Source organism: Rhineura floridana, chromosome 8 (genome assembly GCF_030035675.1).
Source record: "Rhineura floridana isolate rRhiFlo1 chromosome 8, rRhiFlo1.hap2, whole genome shotgun sequence".
Classification (NCBI taxonomy): Eukaryota; Metazoa; Chordata; class Lepidosauria; order Squamata; family Rhineuridae; genus Rhineura; species Rhineura floridana.
In genome coordinates this window covers 36748274-36762716 of record NC_084487.1, presented here as the reverse complement: position 1 = coordinate 36762716, position 14443 = coordinate 36748274, and the positions used below count along the sequence as shown (strand labels likewise).

Here is a 14443-nt window from a genome sequence, read left to right as displayed (position 1 = left end):
TGAAATATGTCGCAGAGTGGCGAAATTGGAAATTGAGAGACTGAGTGAGCCTTTATGTGTTTGAATCTTTGCTAAAGATTACACCTTCCCTGCAAATTAGTCAGACAGAGACTTTAAGCTTTAAAATAAGAAATAACTACTTTATTCTGGAAGTACATACTTGATAGGAAAGAGTTGTACATCTAGCTAACTACCTAAGTTGGAGATACAAACGCTAAGCCTAGTGTTTGCCCTCATGCTTGCAGGAGAGGGAGAGACAAAGAAAATATGTCTGCTCTCCCTCTCAAGAGAAAAAAAAAATGAAGGAGGAGGGAGATGTGGTCAACATTCTATGCATATCAGTCTAGCAGGAAGGGATAGACAGCAGGAGATCAAAAGATAGGTATTAGCCTAGCAATCAGGAGGTCTCCTCTCTAGCTACCCTTTTTAACCCCATGCAGCCTCAACCCACAAATTGGAGTTGAACCACATATTCCAACAAAATACACTTTGCTATAATCTGATAATGAATCACAAATTCTTGTTGGTAATTCAGCCACAGTAAATTGTAGGGGTGTGCATTGTGTACCCCAATTTACAAGGGGAAACGTGATTTGGAGAAGGTTCTTAAGTTTCCAACTCAGGTGAGGCACTGAGACATTAACAAGATGTCTTGAGTCGGATCAGAAACTCCCTAAGCTTCTGAGTGACTCTGTGGCCTTGGCACCATTTTAAAACGTTGCACCATTTTCTTCTTTCTTCTAAGAAGCAAAACCAAGCTGACTGGGGAAACACCCAGAATTTGAGAAGGGAAGTGGTGGAAATATAGGGGGCTCTTTTGTTCTGACAATCAGTTCTAGCTTTCAATAACAGCTCAACGCCGGATCAGTACACAACAAGACCACACTCATCCATGATCTGATGATGGATGACATTGACAATTTGGTGTGCATTACCAAGACCTGATGGGTGAGCTAGGAGTTCATCTGACCCAGCTTTGCCCACCTGGATACTTGGCGTAAAACCAGAACAGGCTGCCTGCAGGGACGGGAGAGAGGGGTTGCTGCAGTCTGCAGAACTTCCATCTCTATCACCAGGAAACCATTCTGTCTTGGAGGTGCCTGTGTTGGGCCAAGGAGACAGTAAACTAGGTTTACTGCTGTGTACCGTCCACCCTGATACCTGGGAGCTTCTCTGACCAAGCTAGCAGAGGCCATCTCGGCTGTGGTATTGCAGGGCACACCCTCTGCTTGGTTTTTGCTCCAGATGGAGGAAGGGGTGGTCTGGAGTTGGGTGTGTGTGGATGTCATCCCATTGTTATGGTCAGACTACTTCCTGGTAAAGTTTAGACTTATGGCTCTGATCCTCCCATGCAGGGGTGGTGGACAGATTAAGATGGTCCACCCCCGGAGACTAATGGAATCTACTGGATTCCTGAATGCCCTGGGGGAGTTACTAGTAGGTGACCCTGTTGAAGCCTTTGTCATGCTGTGGAACAATGAGGCGTATCGGGCTTTTAATACGGTTGCCCCTAAGTGCCCTCTCCGGCATTGTGGAGCCCGTTTTGCACCTTGGTACACCAGTGAACTAAGAGCAATGAAACAGGCTGGACAATGGCTAGAATGTAAAGTGGCGAGTGTAAGTGGAGAAAGACATGCTGTGAGGCTGATCAGGCATGAATAAAACATAATCATGCCTACTGTGTGATGGTGAGGGCCGTGAACAAGGCCCACTTCTCTGCCACCATCGCATCCTCAAGTAGCTATCCAGTGGAACTTTTCCATATTGCCAAGGGTCTGTTGACATCAACTCCAGGAAATTGAGTTTTAGACTCTTCAGAGGCCCATTGTAAATTGTTTGCAAGGCACTTTGAGGGTAAAGTTGCTCTCCTCTTTAGCAATCTGGATGCCACATCTACTGTAGTTCCCAGTGAGGTGTCCAGTGCAATGTCTGTTACAACTCTTGGGAACAGTTTCAACTGATGTGACCGGATGACATGGGCAAGGTGCTCGCAACAATGCAGCCAGCAACGTGTTCTCTCAATCCTTTTCCTTCTTGGCTTATTAAAGTTTGCCAGAGGGCTTGGACCGAGTGGATCCAGGATGTGGTCAACATGTCGTTGCGGGAGGGAGTGGCTCCATCTGCCCTAAAAGAGGTGGTGATCTGACCACTCCTGAAAAAGCCCAGCCTGGACCTACTGGTTTGTGACAACTACTGCACGGTCGCAAACACCCCCTTTTTAGGGGAGGTGATGGAGAGGTTAGTGGCGCAGCAATTGCAAGTACTCTTGGATGAAACAAATTTATCTTGACCCATTCAAATCTGGGTTCAGGCCTGGTTATGGGACTGAATCGGCCTTGGTCACCCTGATGGATGACCTTTATTGGGAGAAGGACAGGGGGAGTGCAATCCTGTGATTCTTACTTGATCTCTTGGCAGCTTTTGATACCATTGATCGTGGTATCCTTCTGGGCCGACTTGGCGAGATGGGTATTGGAGGCACTGTTTTACAGTGGTTCCGATCCTATCTCCAGGGTCGTTTTCAGAGAATAGCATTGGGTGATTGTCTTTCGGCCCCCCTGGCAGTTGTGCTGTGGGGTGCCGCAGGGTACCATCTTGTCCCCCATGCTGTTTAACATCTATATGAAGCCCTTGGGAGTGGTCATCAGGAGATTTGGGGAGAGGTGTCAGCAGTATGCTGACGATACCCAGCTCTATTTCTCTGTAGCATCTGAATCGGGGGAGGTTGTGCAAACCCTGGACTGCTGCCTGGACTCTGTGGTGGGCTGGATGAGGGCCAATAAACCAAGTCTGAATCCTACAAGACAGAGGCACTGTGAGTTGGTGGTTCCTGAGTTTGGATAATTGGTCAGTTGCCTGCTTTGGATGGGGTCGTACTCCCTCTGAAAGAGCAGGTTTGTAGTCTGGAGGTGCTCCTGGATCCATCTTTGTCACTAGAGGCCAAGGTGACTTCAGTGGCTAGGCGTATCTTTTACCAGTTTCAGCTGGTAAGACAGCTGCAGCTGTTTCTGGACCAGGATAGCCTGACCACTGTTGTCCATGTGCTGGTAACCTCCAGGCAGGATTACGGAAATGGGCTTTATGTGGGATTGCCCTTGAGGTTGGTCCAGAAACTGCAGCTGGTGCAAAATGTGGCTGCACAACTGCTCACTGGAACAGAGTATCTCCAACATGTCACCCAGCTGCTGAAAAAATTGCACTGGCTGCCCATTAGCTACTGAGCTAAGTTCAAGGTTCTGGTTTTGGTGTACAAAGCCCTATAGAGCTACCTACAGGGTTAGCCTAACTTCGGTGGTCTATGCTCTGGTAACCTTTAGACTACTGTAATGTGTTATACATGAGGCAGCCTTTCAAGATGGTTTGGAAACTCCAGCTAGTGTAGAATTCAAGGGCTAGATTGCTGAGAGGGATAAGTCAGTCGGTACATATAACACCAATTCTGTCATGGCTGCACTGGCTAACAATTAGTTTCCAGGCTCAAATCAAAGTGCTGGTTTTGAGTTATAAAACATGTGGCTCAGGACCTCCATATCTCAAGGACCACCTCTCCCCACATGAACTGATGTGGCCCATACACTCATCATCAGAGACCCTTCTTCATGTGCCCCCTCCATGGGAGGTTCAGAGGATGGCAAACAAGAACAGGACTTTTCATTGGCGGCCCCCCACTATGGAATGCTCTTCCAGGGGAGGCATGCCTGGCACCTTCTTTATCCATCTTTACCCGCTAGACAAAGACCTTCCTTTTCACTCAGGCGTTTGGCCCTTTAGAATACCTTCGTTATTTTCTTTCATTTGGGTTTTTAGTTTTTATATTACAAAGTTTGTGTTATATTGTTTGTTTCTAAATCTGTTTTATATTGTATGTTTTTTAATCTGCTAGTCACCTAGGGACTGCTGGGTATCAGGCAACCAACAAATGAAATGGAATGAATGAATGAATTGTGATTTGGGGGAGGGATTAAAAACTTTTTCACACAGATCTATACCTTCACCTATACAAGTGAATGGAGTGATCTCTCTCCTCTAGGGAGAAGAGGCTGTATCCCCAAAAATCAATGGGTGGCCCAGAATCTCAGCCCCCATCAACAACCCTTGTTGTATCAGAGTACTGACTGAGGGTGTGTATGTGACATTTTCAACACCTCAGTCTTTCATGGGCATTTATGCTATTTTCTCCATTCCCTTTCTCTATGCAAGTCAGTGAAGATCTCTCTCTCCCCCAAGGAGAAGTGGTTGCACTACATAGAAGAGGGAAAGAAAAACACTCCTTGTGAATTAATGGCTACGAAGGTGGTGCAGATGTGAGAGATTTGGATTCTGGGACCATGGGCTATGGTTCCTGGAAGATGGACTGCTGGCAAGTGATGGGTTGCATCTCACAAGGACTGGGAAGAATGTGTTTGGACACAGCATGGAGAAGTTCATCAGGAGGGCTTTAAACTGAATCCTAAAGGGGAGGGAGATGTAAACTTGGTGGTAATGACTGATGAAGGCTTATGCACAGTAGCGGGACCAAAGAGATCGGCTCTAATAGGGCCCAGTAACAGCCCTCAGAAAAATGTAGTAAGGAAGCCAAGCCATAAATCACATGGTCTTCAATGTCTGTATACTAATGCACAGAACATGGGAAACAAGCAGGATGAACTTGAACTCTTAATACAGGTGGGTAATTACGACTTGATAGGTATAACTGAAACTTGGTGGGATGACTCCCATGACTGGAATACAGCAATTGAAGGATACAACTTGTTCAAGAAGAACAGAAGGAATAAAAAGGGAGGTGGAGTTGCGCTATATGTTAAATATATATATCCCTGCACAGAAATACAGGCAGATGAGCTTGGTAGCTCCACCGAGAGTATCTGGATTAAAATTAATGGGGCAAGTAACAAAAGGCATGTGGTGCTTGGAGTCTACTACCGACCACCCAATCAAGGAGAAGATGAGAATGTAACTTTTGAAAAGCAAATTGCCAATGTTTCAAGGAGGCATGATATAGTAGTAATGTGGGATTTCAATTATCCCGATATCTGTTGGGAGACAAATTCTACCAAACACGGCCCCTCCAAGGAATTTCTGACTTGTGTTGCAGATAACTTCCTCCTACAGAAAGTGGAGGAAGCAACCAGAGGATCAGCTATCCTGGACTTGATTCTAACCAACAGAGATGATTTGGTGGATGAAGTGGCAGTTACGGGAACTCTGGGGGAAAGTGACCACACCATACTTGAATTCTTTATTTTAACAGAAGCAAAAGCTGAGAGTAGCCATATGCGCACCCTGGACTTCAGGAAAGCTGATTTTAATAAACTCAGAACAATTGTAAGTACAGTTCCATGGCAAGCCACCCTAATGAGAAAAGGAGTCGAAGATGGGTGGGAGTTTCTAAAAAAGGAAATTCTAAAAGCGCAATGGCAAGCAATTCCAACAAGGAAAAAAAGGGGGAAACAGCAGAAGAAGCCAATATGGCTTCACAAAAAGCTTAGAGATGACCTGAAAACAAAAAAGGACACATACAGGAAGTGGAAAGAAGGGCAGGCCACAAAGGAAGAGTACAGGCAGGTATCACGGAATTGCCGGGATGGTGTCAGGAAGGCTAAAGATGAGAATGAGCTGAGGCTAGCGAGGGATGCTAAAAGCAACAAAAAAGCTTTCTTCAGGTATGTCCATAGTAAAAGACAGAGAAAAGAAATGGTGGCACAGCTACTCAATGTGGATGGCAAAATGATAACAGATGACAAATAATAATAATAATAAACTTTAATTTATAGGCCGCCTATCTGGCCAATGGCCACTCTAGGCGGTGTACAATAAAGCACGATAAAATAAAATAAAAGGCAGAAGTGCTCAATTTCTACTTTGGGTCAATCTTCTCCCAAAAAAGGGCCTATGACCCTCCCGTGAAACATGAAGGGTCAAGATTGGACCTTGAGATTGATAGACAAATGGTCAAGGATTACCTAATCACTTTGAATGAGTTCAAATCGGCAGGGCCCGATAAACTGCATCCTAGAGTATTGAAGGAACTGGCTGAAGAACTCTCAGAGCCGCTGTCTATTATCTTTGTGAAATCATGGAGGACCAGTGAAGTGCCGGATGACTGGAGGAGAGCTAATGTTGTCCCTATCTTCAAAAAGGGCAAGAAGGAGGAACCGTGGAACTACAGACAACACCTAACATCAATCCCTGGAAAAATTCTGGAGCAGATGATAAAGCAGTCAATCTGTAAGCACCTTGAAAGCAATGCAGTGATTACTAGGAGCCAACATGGATTTATGAAGAACAAATCCTGCCAAACTAATCTCATCTCAGTTTTTGATCAGGTAACCTCCCTTGTAGACTGTGGGAATGCTGTGGACATAATATACCTCGACTTCAGCAAAGCTTTTGACAAAGTGCCCCATGATATTCTGATTAGCAAGCTAGCTAAATGTGGGCTGGATGAAACAACTATCAGATGGATCCACAGTTGGCTCCAGAATTGTACTTAAAGAGTGCTTATCAATGGTTCCTTCTCAAACTGGGCAGAAGTAATGCGTGGGATACCACAGGGTTCGGTCCTGGGCCCAGTGCTTTTCAACATTTTTATTAACGACTTGGATGAGGAGGTACAAAGCATGCTTATCAAATTTGCAGATGATACAAAGTTGGGGGCATAGCTAATACCGTAGAAGAGAGAAACAAAATTCAAAAGGACCTTGATAGGCTGGAGCATTGGGCTGAAAACAACAGAATGAAATTCAACAGGGATAAATGCAAAGTTCTACACTTAGGAAAAAGAAAACAAATGCACAGTTATAAGATGGGGGATACTTGGCTCAGCAGTACGACAGGTGAGAAGGATCTTGGAATTGTCATTGATCACAAGCTGAATATGAGCCAACAGTGTGATGTGGCTGCAAAAAAGGCAAATGCTATATTAGGCTGCATTAACAGAAGTATAGTTTCCAAATTGTGTGAAGTACTAGTTTCCCTCTATTCAGCACTGGTTAGGCGTCATCTTGAATACTGCGTCCAGTTCTGGTCTCTGCACTTCAAGAAGGATGCAGACAAACTGGAACGGGTTCAGAGGAGGGCAACAAAGATGATCAAGGGACTGGAAACAAAGCCCTGTGAGGAGAGACTGAAAGAACTAGGCATGTTTAGCCTGGACAAGAGAAGACTGAGGGGAGATATGATAGCACTCTTCAAGTACATGAAAGGTTGTCATATAGAGGAGGGCCGGGATCTCTTCTCGATCGTCCCAAAGTGCAGGACACGGAATTATGGGCTCAAGTTGCAGGAAGCCAGATTTCGACTGGACATCAGAAAAAACTTCCTAAAAGTTAGAGCCATACAACAATGGAACCTTACCCAGAGAGGTAGTGGGCTGTCCGAAACTGGAGGCATTCAAGAGGCGGCTGGACAGCCATCTGTCGGGAATGCTTTGATTTGGATTCCTGCATTGAGCAGGGGGTTGGACTCGATGGCCTTGTAGGCCCCTTCCAACTCTACTATTCTATGATTCTATGATTTTCCCCACCCCAGTATTTCTACACTGCCCAGAAGCCAAGCAAGAGTGCAAGCTGCCTAGCTGCTGTGAGAGTTAAATTTCTTTTGCTTTTCACTTCCTCTTCCTCATCTGAAGACTGGTCTTTCCCACCTCTCTGTGCAACTTTTGTTTATACAGCTTTCAATTGAAAACTATTCTGCAGAATAATCAGTGCCATTATTCCACAATTGTTTTGGGGGCTTTTTTTTAGTGTTGCAAAGTGTTACTGTACTTCACATATTCACAGAAACAGAAGCAAAAGAAAATGATTTACTATAGGAAAATTCACCAAAATTGCAAAGTAAATCAAACATATTTAAAGAGACTATCTGAACTATACCAACTGTTTTAATATTGTTGCTTCCTCCCTGCTAAAATATCAGCCCTGTCATGAACTTGCAATTTTGTTAACCTGGTTTTCTTGTAACATGGCTGAGACAGAGGGAATTGTAGGAGTTACATTTGGGAGGAGACGGGCCTCTGTGAGAGGAAAATTTTAAGTTTCGTTTCCAGCTGCAAGTAATTGGGAGGCCTGAATAGCAACACCTGTTTATCTCTACTATCTGCTGGGAGCCTGGTACTCAAGGCCATGCAGGCCTGAGAAGGTTGAGATCAGAAAGGGGAGGGGGGCCTGCAAGGCACGAAAAAGTAAAAAAGCTTCAGGAATATGATTACATCAGAAGCCCCCTGATTGGCTGATTCATCCTGAACTGTTGCTGGGGTTTTTTCCTTAAGTATAGGGGATGAGACCCATAGCTTTTGTTCCCCTGGATTCCATCTGGAAGGGTGGTTATCCGTCTGGGGTTCGACTGCTTTTTACTATCCTGCTGTCTCTCTGAGGAGAGAGGAGATTTACCAACAACTACCTCTTCAGTAAGTAGTATAGGCTAGTTCGTTTGTTGTTTTCTAGTTGTGTTTGAACTCTCTTATGTTATACTTAAATCCCTGGTTGGGTGTGGTTTTGAGGAACTGTTTTGCTGCTATTAATTGTGCACTTAAATTTTATTAATAAAGCTACTTATTATTATCCTTGTGTTTTCATTGAGTAAGACCAATTTGGTTCTGAATCCAGCACCTTGACCACTGACCACAAACTACCACAAGTGTGTGTTTTGGCTTTACCAAAGGCTTCTGGACAAGGAGTGCCTGTTTAGTTCTTGTCTTTAGGAATCCTTGGTTTACCTATATCTGGGCTGTGGGTTTCCTCTAACTCAGAGTAGAACCAGTTGAAGGGGTGGTGGCGGCAGCCTATCTTCTACATTCCAGGGTTGGTGTTGATTGCACAGCCTTGGCAAGGGGGGTATTGGGTTCCAGATCAATTGCCCAGGTGGGGGAATTGGGTCTGAAGCATGCACTTGACACCTGTGGGGGTCAAAAGCATGACAAGCCCAGCATGTCTTGTTTCTGTTATTTGGGCTGATTGCAGGTGCTACCACTCACCATATGCTCAGAGGCACATGTTACTAAATTCTCCCACGATGCATAGGAAGTGGATTGGACCATGAAAGACCAACCCAAATTGCATTTGCATTTTGACAAATTTGTAGGGCAGTACAATATCTCAGACAGGAGGTCAGGTCTCCTGCTCCCCTGGTGCATTCACTATAGCTGCCTAATTTCCCTGCTTTTTGAAGTTTGACCAAAATATAAGTTGGCTATAAGTACTTTCTTAAACTGCAAGTTTTTTTTTACCTATTAGTGAATTTGCATGCTTATTGAGTTCAGTGGGATTTACTCCTATTCATTCATGCTTACCATATGTAACACTGACTGGGGGAGGGGGAGGGGGAGGAGAAGGGGAGGGGGAGGGGGAGGAGAAGGGGAGGGGGAGGGGGAGGAGAAGAGGGAAGAGGGGGGAGGGAAGAGGGAAGAGGGGGGAGGGAGGGAGGGAGTGGGCAGGGGAGGAAGAGGAAGGAAAAGGGGAGGGGAGGAAGAAGGGAGGAAGCAGAGAGAGGGGAAGGAGGAGAAAGGCAGGTTGTGATAATTTGCATGCTTGAGTTCAATGGGATTTACTCCCACGCAATCATGGCTAGGATAGGTAAAACTGAGCATGGGGAAGGAGGAGAGGGAGGGGAGAGTAGAGGGAAAGAGGAAGGGTGGGAGACAGGAGCAGAATGGGAGGGCGAAGGAGGGGATTGGAAAGGGAGGGAGAGGGATGAAGGAAGGGGGAGGGAAGGGGCAAAAGGGAGGTGATGGGAGGGAGGAGGGGGTAGGGTAGGTTTGATCATTTGCATGCTTATTGAGTTCAATGGGATTTACTCCTGTGCAATCATGCTTGAAAATGAAATTGGATGCCTTCAAGTCAATTCTGACTTATGGTGACCCTATGAATAGGGTTTTCATGGTAAGCGGTATTCAGAGGTGGTTTATCATTGCCTTCCTCTGAGGCTGAGAGGCAGTGACTGGCCTAGGGTCACCCTGTGAGCTTAATGGCTCTGTGGGGATTTGAACCCTGGTCTCCCAGGTCATAGTCCTAGGATAGGTAAAACTGACCATGGGGGAGGAGGGGGAGGGCGGAGGGGAGGGGAAGGAGGAGGGGGGAAGGAAGGGATTGGAAAGGGATGGGAGAGAGGAAGGGAGGGGGGAAGGAAGGAGGAGGGAAGGCGCAAGAGGGAGGGAATAGGAGGGAGAAGGAGGGGAGAGCAGCTTTGATCATTTGCATGCTTTTTGAGTTCAATGGGACTTGCTCCCATGCAATCATGCTTAAGATAGGTGAAACTGACCTGGGGGAGGGGCAGGGAGAGGAGAAGGAGGAGGGATGAAGGGAGAGGGGAGGGGAGGAGATTGGGTGGGTGGGCTCTGGGCAGAGGGGAAGCCCCTTTCCTTCCCAAAAGGAAAACATTGTGAACAGTATCATTCTTTTTCAGGGTTTTCCCCACCTTTTTATTCTACAGCAGGCAAATGTAGCCTCCCACCCAAATTTAAACCAGAGCTGTCCCTTGCCACCTCCTCACCAGACCTTTACTTCACTTAGACAGTCATGGCTTCCCCCAAAGAATCCAGGGAAGTATAGTTAGTGAAGAGTGCTGAGAGTTGCCAGGAGAGGCCCTATTCCCCTCACAGAGCTTCAATCAGAACGGCTGACTGTTAAACCAGTCTGGCCATTGGAGCTCTGTCAGGGGAATAGGAGTCTCTGTGACGCCCTTCCCTGGCTCTCCCTGTCAGGTTCCTACCTGCTCGTGGTTACTGCCTGTCTCTAGGCACCACCAGGGACTCCACCAGTCCGGACTGTCCTTTATATGGTTTCTCTCCCCGCTCTAGCACAGATCTCAACAGATCCCCCTGCTAGGCAGCACCACCAGTCACGTCCTATAACCAGTAGTCCCAGAGACTCTGCCTGAGTCTCTCTATCTGGTTACCTCTGTGACTGAGTGCTAAAGCTGTCCCAATCCCTTTGATTTACTCAGACTGCTTGTGGTGTTATTCTCTTCACCGCTGCCACCATTTGTTTCCCTTCAGCCTTGGTATTTACCACACCCTCCCTTCTGGTCTGTGAAACCCCAGCCAAGGATCAGGCCTTTGGTAAACCAAATTAAGTATTTATTAAATAACACAGATAACAAGATTTCTTTAAAAGGCACTTAAGCATATGGTTACATCTATTCCTGAGGTACTGGTCTTAGTATTAATCCGAACTCCACCCTCTCCTCACATCCACCAACTCTCCACATAATCTCCTCTCAAAACCTACCAACGTCCACCTCACATCCACACCACATCCACCCAGATTTACCTGACATTCTTCTTTTTATACTGTCAGCCATTTTAAACATTCAGCCAATCATCCAGCATTCTACTGCCCATTCACTCCCCCTTCCTCTTTCACTCCACTTACCATGTATCTTCTAAACAAACAGCACTTACCCTATTTACACTAATACAGGATCATCACAGTCTCCTCTCAGCACCCTTCACAAACTGCACTTCCCAGGATTCTTTGCATTGGCTGAGGCCAGCTACTTGTATTTCTAATCTGAATCAGACATTATATAGGGTTGCCAGGTCGGAACCATCCAAAAACCCTAGTGACGTCACGGGGCGGGCTGTGATGTTCCTATATTAATGTATATATGGTAAGTGTTCGTTGTTTAGAAGATATATGGTAAGTAGTGAAAGAGGAGGGGGAGTGAATGGGCAGCAGAATGCTAGATGATTGGCTGAGTGTTTAAAATGGCTGAACGTATAAAAGGAAGAGTGAGAGTGGAATCGGGGGGAGAAGAGAACTGAGTGGGTTGCTTGGTGGGGTTTAGAGAGTTGTTTGACAGGAGAGAGTGGAGAAGGAGGGAGGTGGAGTTCGGATTAGTATTGAGTAAAACCATATGCTTATGTGCCTTAAGAAGAAATCTTGTTAATCTTGTTAGCTTTGTTATCTGTAATAAATACTTAATTTGGTTTACCAAAGGCCTGATCCTTGGCTGGGGTTTCACAGACCAGAAGGGAGGGTAAGGTAATGACCAAGGCTGAAGGGGAACTGTAACAAATGGTGGCAGCGGTGAAGAGAATAACAATACCAGTATTCAGAGTCTCTGGGAATACCAGTATTGGGACGTTACTGGTGGTTGCCTAGCAGGGGGATCTGTTGAGATCTGTGCTAGAGTGGATAGGTAAACCATAAGAGAGTGCAGTCCGGACTGGTGGAGTCCCTGGTGGTGCCTAGAGACAGGCAGTAACCACGAGCAGGTAGGAACCTGACAGGGAGAGCCAGGGAAGGATGCCTCACACGGGCCCTAGTGATGTCACGGGGCGGGCCCTAGTGACGTCATTAAACATGATACATTGTATCAACCACAGTTGCTTGGAGCATACCATTCAAAAAAAAATTCTCTGGAGATTAAAATAGAAATCTTACCTAAAATAGGGTGTTCCTAGGTCCATCTGAAGTGACAAGGTCATTCTTTCTCACAAGCTTAGGGTGATGCAAAATGGAAATGGACTGCCTTCAAGTTGATCCCAGATAGGGTCTTCATGGTAAGCAGTATTCAGACAGAGGTGGTTTACTATTGCCTTCCTCTGAGTCTGAGAGGCAGTGACTGGCCCAAGGTCACCCAGTGAGCTTCATGGCTGTGTGGAGATTCAAACCCTGGTCTGCCAGGTCACAGTTCAACACCTTTAGGGAACATTTAATCTAGCTTACTTGCTTCTGGCAAGAAGGGTTTACGTGCCCTCAGGCCAGGCCATTATTGGAAGAAAGGAGCTTAGTGTTGCAGAGATGTTAGATGGGAGCACAGATGGATGCCCCTGAAGGCAGCAACTGTAAACATGCTTATTAAGGAACTAAGCCCCATAGAACTCAATAGGACTTACTTCTGAGTAGATATGGTTGCAGCCATGTTAAACAAATTAAACCAGAACTATCACTAGAAGCTAAAATGATGAAACTGAGGTTATCATACTTTGGGCACGTAATGAGAAGACATGATTCACTAGAAAAGACAGTAATGCTGGGAAAAACAGAAGGGAGTAGAAAAAGAGGAAGGGCAAACAAGAGATGGATTGATTCCATAAAGGAAGCCACAGACCTGAACTTACAAGATCTGAACAGGGTGGTTCATGACAGATGCTCTTGGAGGTCGCTGATTCATAGGGTCGCCATAAGTCGTAATCGACTTGAAGGCACATAACAACAACATAGAAGGTAAAATTCATTGCCTCTGGCCAGTGGCCACGTTCACTACTGGGACATGGCCCTCAGAAGACTGCCCAGAAAGGAATGCAGCCCTTGGGCTCAGATTGGCTCTACGGTGAGGATGGGGGAAACTGTGCTCCTCCAGATGTTGCTGGACCCCAAATTCCCATCGCCCTCAATTATCTGTAGGCCTGATGAGAGTTGTGAACTGACTGTAGTTATTACAGAACTGATGCACAGCCAAGCACATTTACAACCTGGCAAAGGAGATACAGTGATGAAAGCCGTGTCTGGAGGTGTGGTGTTTTTTTTTTGTCTCTGTGTGCAAATTTACATCACGATGCAGCCACACAACCCTCTCGGGAGGTTTAATAGCTAAGAATGCAAAATAGGCTGCAAAATAGAACATTTTAGCACCTGTCTGCACACTAACAAAAAAATAAAATAAGGCAGTATTCCTCAACATGTTCCTCACAGGCAAATTAAGGACAGTGTTTGTTGTTTAAAATCAGGACAGCAGAGTGCACACAATGCCACATTCACACCACACATTTAATTCACTATTAAACTGCTACATCACACAATAATTTGCATTAATTAACTTCATCATCATCATTTATTACTGTCTGGCCATAGGCCTCTAACAGGTCATACACTTAATGAGGTGAATTATTTTAAAATTACAATTGGGATCTTAAATATTATTACTATAAAATAAATGGTACATTTTCTATCAGGTAAACATTTTTAAAATACAATTAAAATCATTGTTATTATAACAATCAGTATAGCAACATGTATTATCTAGACAGTAAGTCCTAGTTCCTCTATACGTTTCTTCCGTAATTTCTGCACTGCTAGGGCAAATAAAGCTACCCTGTATGTAATGCCTGGGTCCCTGTCTGAGAGAAGGAAGGAAATACGCGAGAGTAGGTCTACGGGCGCATGTGTCAGCGCCTCGTCCAGGAATTTTGACCGGGGGTGTTTGTATAGGGAGCATTCTAGCAAGTAGTGTGGAAGATCTTCCACCTCGGGAGTGTCACAGATGCACAGTCTTTGGGCACGGGGGGTTCCGTTATATCTGCCAGTCAAGTATGCCGAAGGCATTGATTGGAATCTCAAAGCTGTGAAGGCGTGACGAAGATTTGCTGCTGTAAGAAAATCTAAATAGTTCGCTTTGGTTTGATCTGATTTGAAAAGACTATACCATCGTGTGAAATTAGAATTTATTATAGTTAGCCTATCCATCCAAGCAGTATGCTGGAGAAGAACCTCCGTGAAGC

The 14443-nt window shown here is 45.5% G+C and overlaps 1 protein-coding gene across 1 annotated transcript in view; it reads left to right on the top strand.

The window, feature by feature from the left end:
• The first annotated feature begins 8326 nt into the window (after positions 1-8326).
• ALDH1L2 (aldehyde dehydrogenase 1 family member L2) overlaps positions 8327-14443 on the top strand; it is a 70779-nt gene continuing 64662 nt past the window's right edge. The window contains exon 1 of the mRNA XM_061638910.1: positions 8327-8407. The gene's annotated coding sequence lies outside the window, so the exon portion shown is untranslated. The remainder of the gene's footprint in view (positions 8408-14443) is intronic.